General features: G+C 46.9%; 1 long non-coding RNA gene across 7 annotated transcripts in view; it reads left to right on the forward strand.

The window, feature by feature from the left end:
• Window positions 1-11135, forward strand: part of LOC146596649 (uncharacterized) — a 16141-nt gene extending 5006 nt beyond the window's left edge. The window contains exons 1-8 of one of the 7 annotated variants that reach the window (XR_014895634.1): window positions 67-803; window positions 1035-1177; window positions 2790-2907; window positions 3289-3417; window positions 6120-8478; window positions 9121-9250; window positions 9941-10071; window positions 10741-11134. This is a non-coding gene — a long non-coding RNA (uncharacterized LOC146596649). Of the gene's footprint in view, window positions 1-66; window positions 804-1034; window positions 1178-2789; window positions 2908-3288; window positions 3418-3525; window positions 3685-6119; window positions 8479-9120; window positions 9251-9940; window positions 10072-10740 lie in introns of those variants that run through there. The other 6 variants (XR_014895635.1, XR_014895639.1, XR_014895633.1 and 3 more) reach the window with 6 other exon arrangements.
• Window positions 11136-12779: the final 1644 nt, after the last annotated feature.

Raw genomic sequence — 12779 nt, forward strand, 5'->3', positions numbered from 1 at the left:
AGGCCGCCGGCGTCGCTGCGCGGGCGCGGGGCAGCGGGACGCGCGGCTGCCCGGGGCAGGACCCCGCGGGGCGGCACAAAGGGCCCGCGGGAGCCGCCGCTCACAAGTGCGGCGAGAGCGACAGGGCTCAGCCGCAGCCCCCGCTCCCCCCGCCCGCCGCCGGGAAGAGGCCTCGGACGCGGACCGGGAGTTTCGGCGGGCGCCTCACGCTGCGGACGTGGAGCTCACACCCGCAGCGCTCGGGGTGGGGGTTCGCGAGGGCGGCGGAGGCTGAGCCCGGCTGAGGAGCGCGTGGGGGGCGGCCGCCCGCGGGGCCGGCCCCGCGCCGCGCTGCCCCGGGACCCCGTCGCGGTCCGCGCGCACGTGGCGGAGGCCCGCGGCCCGGCGCACAGGCGCCGGCGGCACCCTGGTAGCTCGCATTTTTGCTGTGAAAATCGAAAAAATGTTGTGACAGTAATCCCTGAAAAACTCCAGAAGCAGAAGGCACACAGGAAGGACATGCTAAATCTGTCAGCTGCAATTCTTCTTTTTACTGAAAAATCAGTGCCAGGAGTTTTGAGGGTTTAATCCGTGAGGTTAACACCTGGGACCGGTAGCAGCTTTCTCCGGCCAGCGGCGGCTTGTCTGCCCCGCTGCGGACGGGGAGCAGCGCTCGGCGCAAGGCTCGGGGCGAGCAACCAGAGGCTTGCAGCCGGCGCGGGGCTCTGCGCCGCCGGGCGCCCGCAGCGGTTTCGGCTCCCGCTCCGCCGAAGGAAGGCCCAGCTAGGGCGAGGCGAAGAGTTCACAGGCAGAGCGCGYTCACGGTAAGTAACAACAACTGTTCCTCATTACCATTGCGGTGGTAATGATGTGGTATTATCCGTACGWAAATTCAAGAGCTGACTCAATTTCAGACTTTCTAAGAAGGGTCGTCAATATGGGGATATGCATTAAAAACAARTGAAAAATCTGGGTTATACAACCCTGCTTTTTCAAAGCACTTGGTCTTAGAAGTGCTTTAGATTGCACCTTACTTGGCCAGCACTGAATTGCAGGAAGTCACGAGCAACGAGGGACAGAAACAAGCTTACTCAGTCGGGATGCGAGTGCCGTCATTGGCGTGTCTAGGAAAGGACCGACAAGATCCGAAACGCTGGTGAGGAATCCACAGCTCTCGGCAGGGACAGGCTTCCTCGGGGTAAGAAAACGTGCCTGTGTTTCTGGGCCACAGCTGTTCCTCTGCTGTTTGGTCCTCTTTTCTCAAGCTCAGTGTTCGTTCGGGAGCCTGGGGTTGCTCATGCCATGTCTTCGCTGTTGTCTCACCACGTCTTGCATCCTCTATACATTGTAAAAATTGCAATAATATAATTAGCTCAAGAAAGTACCTGGATGGGGTGACAACCAGCTTTTTAACCAAAGACACACACCTGAACTGCCAAATGTTTGTATACTAGAAATTCCCCTGTATATCTGGAAATGGTGAGGAACTCCGTGTGAATATGCCTGATCCAAACAGCACGTTCCGGCGTTTCCGACACCGGGCTGCCCAGCGCCAAGCCCTGCCTTCCCGCTGTAGTAAGCCGATCGGCAGACAGCAGGGTTCGGAGCTCAGGGCCGCGCGGTGGAGTTTCCCGTGCGGACGAGGCCTCCCGGGAAGCACAGGGCTCACGTGACGCCGCGATAAGGAACCTTTCTGCTTCCARCGTGGGCCTTGGAAAACGCGATCCCTTTTCTAGGGAGAACAGTAGAGGGGGAAAACAGTTCTCGTCACTAAGGGGCGAGTGTTTGGGAACCTGCGGTGTTTTCCCAGCTGTGGAATAGATCTGCAGCGTGGCGATAGCATCTTTCCAAGGCACTGCTCCAGCCGAACGCTTGAGCAGGTGTTTAATTAAATCASGTGAGAGTTTCAAGGGCTGAGAGCATGCGGCTGAGGGCTTCGCTGGGGACTTRCTACTGATGCCTCAGTTTCCCCCTTTCAACGTAAAGAGAAATACTTAGCTCCCATGGAGAGTGTTGACAAGCTTAATTCAATCTCACTTGTAAAAAGAACATTGTGGCCCTTAGGGGAAAGGTGCTATAAGCATCACAGAACATGATTACCCTGCTCCGCCTGGCAAGATGGCACTCAGCTCTGTATTGCGTTCTGCTGGCGGTACATCTCCCTCTGGCTGACAGCAGAAGCAGTTAATGCATATAAACCTAAATAGACTGTTTAGAGGGTTTGTGCTCTCTGTGATCTCTRCACACGTGATGACAAATCTAAATTTGAAAAGTTGGAAAAGTCAGTGTTTTTAAAGGGTTTTAGTGCAAAAACATACATGTGTGTGACATCTGAGCCATAACAGGAAAAGGGCTGTTCCTCAAGTCATACTTCCTTTACTCCGGATTCTTTTTTTATAACCTTTGCTATTAATTTTTCAATTTTCCTGGTATTTTGTAAGTTAACAAACTGTACTTTAACACTGTTCACTTATTTCAAATTTTCGTGGTTGGATTGAAAAGAATCTGGAACCAACCTCAGAGGCAGCCAGAGTCAAGTGAAGTCAATGGGATGGCTGCCAAAAAAGGGGCCTGCAAGTGAAGCCAACGTGGGAGAGGTTAGGATAGCATTTATTTTTGGAAAATCGAGATTATAATTTAGAACAACCCTCTAATTCTGATTCTGTATTTATACATGTCAAAAATACTGCTCAGGACAGAGTATCCCAAGAAACATGTTCTCCTTTCGGTTTGCTGGCCTCAGTGCAACTAACCTCGCATAACATGGCATTTTAAACATTAAYGCACTCTCTTCACATGTTGAAATATAGGCACACTATTTATTGTCTGCTCCTTTGTCAAGTGTGAGTGAARAGGTTATTGCTTCAAACTACCACAGTAAACAAGAAATCACACGATTCTGACCTAGAAGAACAAATGACTATGAAGGTATTAAGCTCCTTACTGGTAGTCATTGTGAATCTGCATTTCCTGTCAGTCTCTCTCTGCCTGCGTTTCTGTATACTACTTTTTGACTGAATTTACTTAATTTCATTCTTGTGTCATGTTTGCATGACCAGTGATGCTTCAAAAAAATCACAGAGTAAACATCAAGAGTTGTAGCTAACTTGCTGACATTTTAATATACTATTTACCGTGTATTTGACTTGCATTATGTTGTGRTGAAAATGAGTTCTAACAAACCTCTTGGATAGCTGACAAAGTAATAATTTAATCGCAAGTCATGAATTGTTGATTTTTTTTAAGTATAGATATTAGGCAGTTTCTTCTTTTATTGTTTGAGTACATGTTTCTGTCCTGTCTTTCCAGAACACAACCTCTTTCATGAAATAATTCTCTCTGTGCCTGCTGCAAGCGGCACCCGACGGAGCCGCGTTACTCGAGCGGGACCCTGTGCACCGTGTAAAATAGACAGTTCGGTGCCGGCTCCTTCGGGAGGTAAACGCYGCCTTTCTCCTTCCTCGGCCGCGTGCCTTCCCGCCTTCTTGTAACGGCTTTAACGTAACCTAAATCGTTCGTCTTTCCTGTACTTTCCTTCGTCCCTAGCTTGCGCGCTGCTCTCCCGGTGGCCACGCGTGTTCCCTCACCTCTGCGAAGCACAAGGGAACATCTGAATGTTCTTTTCAGCACAAACTAAAGATTCTTTTCTGTTCCACAGCAGCTCAAACATGTCATTTTATAAACAAATTTTAGATTACTTCTTTGGTAAGTAATATATATCTAACCAAAACTGATTAACAACCACGGTACCTTTGGTATTGCAGCCATGACCCCCCAAAAGCTACAATTCCAACTCAGTTTTTATTTCTAGATCATTCCATTTGCAATTTTTGATGAAAATTGAGGGGCAGGGTGTGTCAGTGAGACCAGGCAGGTTTATCTTGTGTAACTAGCACAGGCTTAATCCTTATTAACGCCGCCCGGGTGCCGGTGAGCCAGGGGCAGGCGATTGCCCGGAGCCGCRGCACCACTGCGGCAGGCTGCCCGCGGTGGACGCCGCGAGTGCGGCAGCGCGGTCGGAATCGCCCTCCTCGTCGAAGCGGGATCGCTGCGGAGGGCGAGGGCGAAGCGCGAAGGGCCGGGGAGCAAGCTGTGACTGTTATGACTTACGATGATTTAGCGAGGCTTAATACAAATTTTTTTTTATTGGTCAAGCGAAAAAAAAAAAAAAAAGATTTGAAAGCTCTGAATGTGTGTAGTGGTTGGCTCGGGGAAGCAAAGCCGAGGATTGGCTGTACGTGCATGTATTTCTTGCTGAAACTTTACTGCTAGTCGTTGATGACAGTTTGTTATTGGCTCTAGACAGTGGAAAAAAGTAGTTTCAGTGACAGCAAACAAACACRGGGAAACCCTCCCCCTTTCTTCCAACCAGCTTAAGGAAAGGCACTCTTCTCGGGATCGTTGGTGACTAAGGCCCTGCTTTTGCAACATGATCCATGTGTGCAAATCCCACACAGATCTGATGCCAGAATTAGAGCACTTATTTGACATTTCAGATGAGAAGGAAAACAAATGCATTCTGTGCTCATCTTCTCCCCCCTCTTTTTTTAAGTAAAAACAATTAACTTTGAAACAAGGGCTTTGATTGCTCGCTCCCTGACGTCATCTTTACGTTGATGTAATTCTATAGACTGCAGTGGAACCGCTGCCGCTTTGCGCTGGTGTAAGCAAGAGAACAATAAGGCCCTGTGTTTTTGAGGCAGAGAAGTCACTTATGTTTTGTGCAAAGAAAGAAACCCGGTTAAACAACTTAAAGGAAAAATAAATTAACCAAGAAGAAATTCAGAAGGMGCCAAAAGCAATATAAGCAAACATACAGCTACAGTGTTTTAACTGTATTGCTAGTTTAAAAAAAAATACATACCTTAATTAAGTAAAGATTTGCTTTGCTCCCAAAGCGGGCCAATAAATACGTACCACGATCTTTTCCATCTTCAAGTTTTAATTGATGTAYGAAGGTGAGCAACTTAATCATTTACTGCAATTTTGTTTATTTTTTCAGTACACATACTGTACTTCATGCCTTTGAGATCATTGAACAAATGTCAGCTTCCTTTCACTTGCAACTGATTTTATGGGTACTGCTGAGAATAACATGAGAATAAATCAGCTTTAAGAATTAAAGTTATAATTCTACTAGTGTGCCAGTGTGAATGTAGCAAAGAAAGCAGAGCCTGATATAGCTGGAGCTGAAATCTTAGCTCCCTGGTACGAAGCAGAGCTGACCTTTGTATGTAGGCCAAGGATTTCACCACTGATGACACTTGCCAGGCACCAATATATTTTTTTCTACGCAGCAAAGTGGAATGAGGTCTTTCAGCATTTATTACTCTTTCTCTCTCTCTCTCGTAGTTGCTATTGTGCCCTAGACTCCTGAAAAGATTAATTGTTTTGGCTTAGCTGCATTAAAGTTTGCAAACATTTTACTTGGGGTAATGTAGGCTTGGTGAATTTGGTGAAATTGGTGAATCAGTGAGTTGGGGTTTGTAAGGAGAGTGCAACTGGGCCTATAAGGTGATATAACCAGCTCTGTCCCTGAGGGAGCTGAGCGTGTTCTTCACTACTGATTATACAATTACATTGGTCTTGAGAGTAGCTAATGAGGTGAATTTTAGGGAAATGTTTTCATTCAAAAACAAACCAAAAAAAAGGCTTGGAAACTAGTGAAACCTGAATCTGTGTGATTTTCGTACTTCTCTATCAAAAAAATCAGTTCAAATGACTCTCTTTGTGTGCAACCTTTTCTATTCAGTGCTATTTGTATTCTGTCCTTACTGTTAACACTTAGTAATATGCCACTAAATGGCCGTGAATAGACTTAAAAGGCTCTAGCTAGTAGCTCTGCAACTACAATTGTCAGGACAAGGCCRTGGCAGTTTTGCAATAGCTCTGGCATTTACCTAAGGAACCCCGGCTCACTGACCACTTTAGCAAATGATATGCAACTTCTCTTGTAAACCATGCATGTGGTTACATTAAATATCGCCCTGTATTTAACAACATGCTGTTTTCCTGCCCTACTCTCTCTAAGTCTAGTAGGAGTTATGGAATTAATTTAGCCTGGGTGGAACTGTAGGCTGGACTTGTTCTAGCAGGGTAATCATTCCCCTATAAAAAGGAATTATCTTTTTCATTTACAGTGCGCGTGGAAAGCTGTCTGTAATTTCCATACACACAGCAGGGCAGCTGTAATAATTCCTAAGCATGCTGCGGACGTGCTGGCTGTGTCGGCGCTGTCTCCGGCTATAATTGCGCGGTGAGGCACGCGACGAGGCGGCCCTTCAGAGGGACGCTGGCTGCTGGGCCCTTCTGCCAAACGGGCGATAACGCGGCAAGGAGGTGCCCAGCTGGAGTCCTGCTGGGAGCCTGAGCTCAAAAGCCTGCCTGAAAGAGGATGAAGGTGATGACGAGTCTTCAGAAAACGGGGGAGAAAAATCTGTCAAAAAGGTGGTTGTGGTGCAAGCTCCAGGCGAGGAGCCCGTAGCAGCAGAGGCACGGGAGGGCAAACAGTGTGGCTGCGAGGGCTGCCCGAGCCAGGAGCAGCTGGCTGCGGCTTCTCCCCGGGATAGCGACGGGCCATGGCGGGGCACCATCGCGGCCGGGCGCAGGAGCAGGAGCAGGAGAGGGAAGGTAAACGCAGCTGGCTGAGGCATCGCCAGCCGATCTTTGTGAACACCTCGCGGATGGAGTTGCACCAACAACTCGTCTGGTGCAATCGCTTGTGCAAAACAGCATATGGAGAGTGTTACAAGATGGATCAAGCCATCGGTGACAGAAAAAACAGCCTTGTGAAATTCTGAGCACCACCCTGAAAGTGTCATATACACTCGCTTTCCACTGAAATTAGCAGAAATGGTATGAATGGGGCGTTTGGCTTCTTGTGCGATCACTGAGATGAGTAGCTGATGCACAGCCTCTGGATACACCTGCTCAAAAATGAACTGATAGTGTTACCAAAATCATGCAGAAGATGACCTAGACTGAACTTCTACTCTCCCCCAAAGCCTTTTGCTGTTGGTAGTATCTTCTTGTTTCTCTCAGAAAACTTCTCTAGCTTCTGTTCTGGGTATGTTAGGACTTGCTGTTGCTATAAAAACTTTAATTTTGATATGGAAATCTATGTATTTTCTGATATATTTCCCTGTGTGTACACACACACACACACACACACACACACATATATTAAGAAAATTTAGCATTCATCAGTGAACTTGCAATCCCCTTGAAAAACACTGAAGGAAAACGCTGTGTTTCCCGTCTAGAAGGAACACTACAGCCAAAGAAAAGACCTTCTATGTAAGAGAAGAACCTCGCTTTCTTTCTGCTTGTGAATAAATCACTAATTTCTGATAGTTTACTTTTCTACTGTATTACTGCATGATTGGTCAAGTGCTGATGCAATGAAGGTTAATTGTTGCAAACTTACTAAGTAACCACCTAGACTAACATTGATATAGAATAAGTTTTTATGTAAAACAGATTTTTATGTAAAAAATATGTAAAGCAGCATCTTTGCATATCTTTACCTTGATACTTCTATTATTGGTGATAATTCTATTACCACCAATCATCATGTTTAACGAGACCACAACACTCTCTTCATGAGCTGATATCCAGTTATGCATCCCAGCTCAGTTACTCAAGAAGCAYGTGCAGTTTGTGAAACATCGTTTTAGGAGTTACCACTTCCCAAGTGAATTATRGAAACCCAGAAAGAGGTTTATTTTCCACTGGAAAAAGAAGGCCTGACTGTTTTACAGCCCGCTCCAGGACAGCGGTAGACTAAGAGGTCCCACCCTCCAAGACCGGAGCAGGCACAAGCGTTGTCAGCGATTGGGGCGATGCCGGAGGGGCACAGAACGGGGGACCTGAGTGCTCCTAGCTAWGGGAGTCCCCTGCACGTAACCCCGTACAGTCAAGCAGCAGAGTGCTGAGCCCAGGAGGTCACTTCTGGTTAGGAGCACTCACTTTCCTTGTGCGAGGAGCCCAATTCTTGCACTGCTGCTTTCACTGTTCCCTTTTGACTTGCTGTTGGCTGTTTCCAGTGAGAAAGTACTATGCAGAAAATAAAGAAACGTGAGAGCACGTGAGGAAAAAAAAATCAGATGCCATTTTACTTGTTCTAAAAAGTGAGTTTAGGAGGTGAGAACATAATAACAGCTATATATCTTGTCTTTGAAAGGACCAAATAGTGGAGAAATTAAGCAACAGAGGCTTTTGGTAAGAACTATACGAAAAGGTAAATCCTTGTACATTAGCAGACACAGGTGTTAGCAGGCAYAGAAGACCACCTGTTGACTTACACCTGTTATGTTTGTTTAGTCTCTTCTAAATATTTAGCACCTGTACCATGATTTGTTTTTCCTAAGAAACAAAACAAGAAATATTATCATTTTCCCTCTGTCATAGAGCCTGATTTTCCAGTTGTGAGACAGGTTTCCTGTGAAAGTAACTCCACTGACTTAACTGAAGCATTTCCATAGGCCAAATTTTTCAGATGTAAGTATCTAAAATAAGGTTCTTAATTCCATAGTTAGGTACCTGCATAGAGGTGGCCTGGGTTTTGAAATGCTGTGGATTGACATATCCTGCTGAAGTCAATGGGAGCTGCAGATGATTTTTTTCTTGGAAAATCAGACCGTTTTTATTTAAATGCCCCAGTACTGCTATGGGCTAACATTGGACATACCGGGATGAAGGTTTTTATTTCCTATCCCTATGTATAATTGCACTGGAATATATCCAGTATGCAGAGTTTTCAAGGCATAGTATGTTGTGGTATATGAATATAGCCCATTTTGCCAGACTTGCTGATATGCTGATCTGTATTTGGGGGTTCAAAATAAAAAGATAACATGAATTCGTTTTCCTCTCTCTTGGGTCCTGATACATGCCCCAAATATAGCTGCAAGGCCCCTCGGGGCTGTTCTGCATTAGACTGGTGAGACTTAAGAGCCATCCAGCAGGAACTGCTGCCCGACGGGAGATGAGCCTGAACCAGGAGGGCCTTCGTGGCTCCAGCCATGAGCTCACCCCAACACTCCAGCTATCTCTGTAGGACTTTATGAACCATATAACTTAAAAATTATAGGAATGGGGAAAGTAATTTGGGCATTTGTGACATATTTTTGCTCCTTTTAGGTAGATGCTACTGAGAAGTACTTAAATTCAGCTGTTAAAGGAAGATGAATAGAGCTAAAATGTACACTCAGAAGTACTGGAGGTTGAAGCCTGTGGCCACAACACAAAGGAAGGCAGACATATGGCAGGGGTAAGGACAACGTTTTAAAACCATCCTTGTTATTGTGCTTGTAGATATCTTGAAAGAATTATGACAAACAATGGTCCCCATTCAACTAGATCCACTTATCTGTGTATACTGATGAATTAAAAACAAAACCCAAAATGGACATAACGTCTAAAACTGAACACTCAGACCATATTGACATTTTAATTTTATTCGTTTATAATTTTCTTAGTTTGAGTAACAGCTGGCTTTTATGTTCTTATGGATTAATAAATACCTATGAACACATAGCTTGTTTCTATTTTAATGCTTTTTCCAAAGTGATTGYTACTGGCAACATTTAATTACAACTGACTCTTTGTAGGGATTTTCAGCACATTTCAATTTGTTTCATYGTATGTTGCATTTCCTATTCTCTTTCGGATTGTCTTACTTCATCCTCTGGCTGTAATAAGTAAAGCATGGTGGCTCTACACCACAAAGGCAATCATGCCGATGTGGTTGTGCCACGTCACTTAACAGGAAGTAATCGTCCCCAGGAATCACAGGAATCTTGATCTGCTGCACTGAATGTCACTTCTTTGACAACTAATGAATAGAAGAAACCGAGGGATGAAGCCTAAAATACACTTTGTTCCAGGTAGCAGGGACTGTGCTGAATGCATGAATTTATTTATCTCAGAGAAACTAGTTTTTGAAACTTCATTTCCATAGGAACAAGGTCTATCYGATAACACTGTCACGCTGTGATTTTGTACATCCAGTGGCCAGTTCCAGCCAAGCATCACAGAGGGATGGAGTTCTTAAGAGAACAAAGCTCAGACRGATTTCATGAAAAGCCACAGGTAGAGAGGCCCTATCGATACTTGCACTGAGAAAGAGCCTGCCACAGAAACTCATGCTTTTAAATGCCACAGGCTGCATGTGACAGCCACTATAACAGCGCAAAAGCTGCAGCTTAAATTCACACCTGTATAGACACCAAAGTTAATTAACCATGAGACAAACGGATAGGAAACCCGGCTCTGCTAGTGCTGAGCTCACAGAAGCATGTGTTTGCTTGGACTTGGCAGTGGGAGAGTCAAGTTMTGCTAGTGTTTCTAAGCTAATCCTGCTTTTGTGTGATGTATAATTCAGCCGTGCATTCTCAGATGTTTTAACTTCGTGTACAATTTCTCAGGTCAGAAATGCACTTCAGTACTGTCCTTTTGTTCTCAAAGAATTCCTAAACATGTGCTTGCAAATTCTCACGACTGAATCCCCTTATGCCGTATTTTCTCTGTGTATTCATGCCGAGTCTGACGTTTGGTAGCTGACTGAGTGTAAAGCTATAAGTTCAAGCCATTTTTAGTCAATTGAGCCAAACAGCTTGCCATTTCTGGGGGGGGAGAGGGATGTTCATCCTTATTACACTGTTATTAGCATTATACGTGAATTATATTGAATAACCAGATCTCTCTAATCATTCTCAGTTTTCTGGTCTTTTTTTTTTCTTTTCTTTTTTTTCCTTTTAGCTCTATTATATATTTATGTGGTTGGAAGTGAAACACACTTTCTTTTTTGTTTGGAAGTGAAGCAATACCTAAGCAGAAATGGGTCAAGAAATGGACAATAAGAGGAGAAGCTGACTGTAAAATCTCCTGCAACCATGAAGACTGCAACACTGCACATCAAACCTGGCTTAATCTTCTCATATCCCCTAGAACTTTTCTCTCTCTCTCTCTCTCTCTTTTTTTTTTTTTAATGTTAAATGTTTTTCAGGCTGGCACCTACACTTCCTGATGGCTTGAACTCTTGAGAAGAATTAGGAAGTAATTGAAAACTGTCTTATGATTTGGTTCATTAATTAAGAATAAAACATTGTGGAAAAAGTGTCTTGAGAATGCATTTTCTGGGAAGTTGGGCCTGTTTGTGTCTGATGATTTTTTTTTTAATGTACCAAACTGAGATTAGGACTTTAAAAAACAATAAAAATTACTGTGTGAAGCAYAACAGATAAATAGCTACAGTTGTATTTGAACTGTAGAAAGAAAGATTTGATTTTGATAGTAAAACCAATGTTAGAAGCTACATACTGATTTGCAATATCTTACAGCAATTGGTGGCCTAAAGGATGTGACTTTTCATTAGGATGAGTATCACCAGTAGGAGGACCTGACAGGTACCTGAATCATGCTGCATGTAGTCATGCTGCACTTCACATATACATACAGCTACATTATTTACTGCTCAGTCAAATTGTTCCTTTTATAATCCAGGATTGCCACACTTGCAACTACATTGCATCCGGTGCAGAGCTCTGAAATCTGTAATTACCGAACAAGTCTACAGCAATCACACAGCAACGCGAGGGACAGCCAGGTAATTACGAGTGTAATATAAAGCTCTGCGTGTGATGTCCTCCTACCTGTCGGTGTATTGCTGAGTAYGACTGACATGACAGAGATGTTTACTGGGCAGTCTGTTCTCTGAAGCACCCTCCCTGTTTAAAGATGTGTATCTTCTAACACAARAGAGGGGAATAGGTGCAGTTTCTATACGCCAAGTAGCGTAGAATTGAGTTGCTCTGGAGCTTCAGTCTCTTTGCAATGGTTTCGGCGGCCGCTCAGCAGCTGTGAGGAGCAAGAGGCTGCTCTGGGGGTCGGAGGCGCACGCGCACCKACAGGACGGTCAGGAGACGACCGAACGGCGGGCACCGTGTTTCTCCGCAGAAAGGGTGCAGGCGTACGCGCCTACGAACGCTGCAGCAGGGAGCGAGCGCTGCCCCGCCGGGCCCGGCCTGCGAGGCGGAGGGGCCCGTAACAGGAACGGCCGCGGCAGGGAAYGGCCCGTGCAACCACCGGCGTCGCCGGCGAGGAGGTGTCCGCACGTACTGGGCGACAGGACCACGCTCTAGCCGGCGAGGCCTGCGTCACCCCGTGTGCTTTCTGACCGAGCCCCGCTCGGAACAGCAGAGCGGCTCCCGGGCCCTCCCCGGCCGCTGGCGGCCGTCTTCTGCGGAGCTCCTTCCCCGAGGCGGCCGGCGGTAGAGCCTCAGGGGACAGGGCAGCCCGGCTGCGGCAGCGCGGGGGCCCCGGGGGCCGGTGGGAGGCTCGGTCTCTGCCCAGCCGGGTTGGTGACCTGCTCCTCCGAGCAGGACACCCGGACGAAGGACGGAGCCTGTCCCTCCTTTCTGGGAAACTGGAGTTTCTGCTGGATTCGGGTGTTTGCCTCAGGGCAGCGCTGCGGCCGCCGGCGTCGCTCCGCACAGGGCGGTTAGCCCCCCGTGGAAACGAGCACCTCGCAGGGCCGCTCTGTGCCGTGGGCGCCCCGTGCCCACCGCCCTCGCCCCAGCCCAGGCCCCCTCCCTGGCGGGCGCGGCCGCCAAGCAGAAGCTCGGGCGGATCGAGCCGCTCGCACCTCGCAGGGCCGCGGCCTGCGACCGCGCCGCCCTCTGCGAGCGCTCGCTGAGGAGGCGCCTATATACACAGGGGCGCGGGCAGCGCGGCGCCCTGGCGCGGAACCGCGCGGCGCGGGGGCAGGTGCGCAGAGGGGACCCGGCGGGCGGCCCAGG

The sequence above is a fragment of the Rhea americana genome, unplaced genomic scaffold, assembly GCF_003343005.1.
Source record: "Rhea americana isolate MKP2758 unplaced genomic scaffold, rheAme1 scaffold_2, whole genome shotgun sequence".
NCBI lineage: Eukaryota > Metazoa > Chordata > Aves > Rheiformes > Rheidae > Rhea > Rhea americana.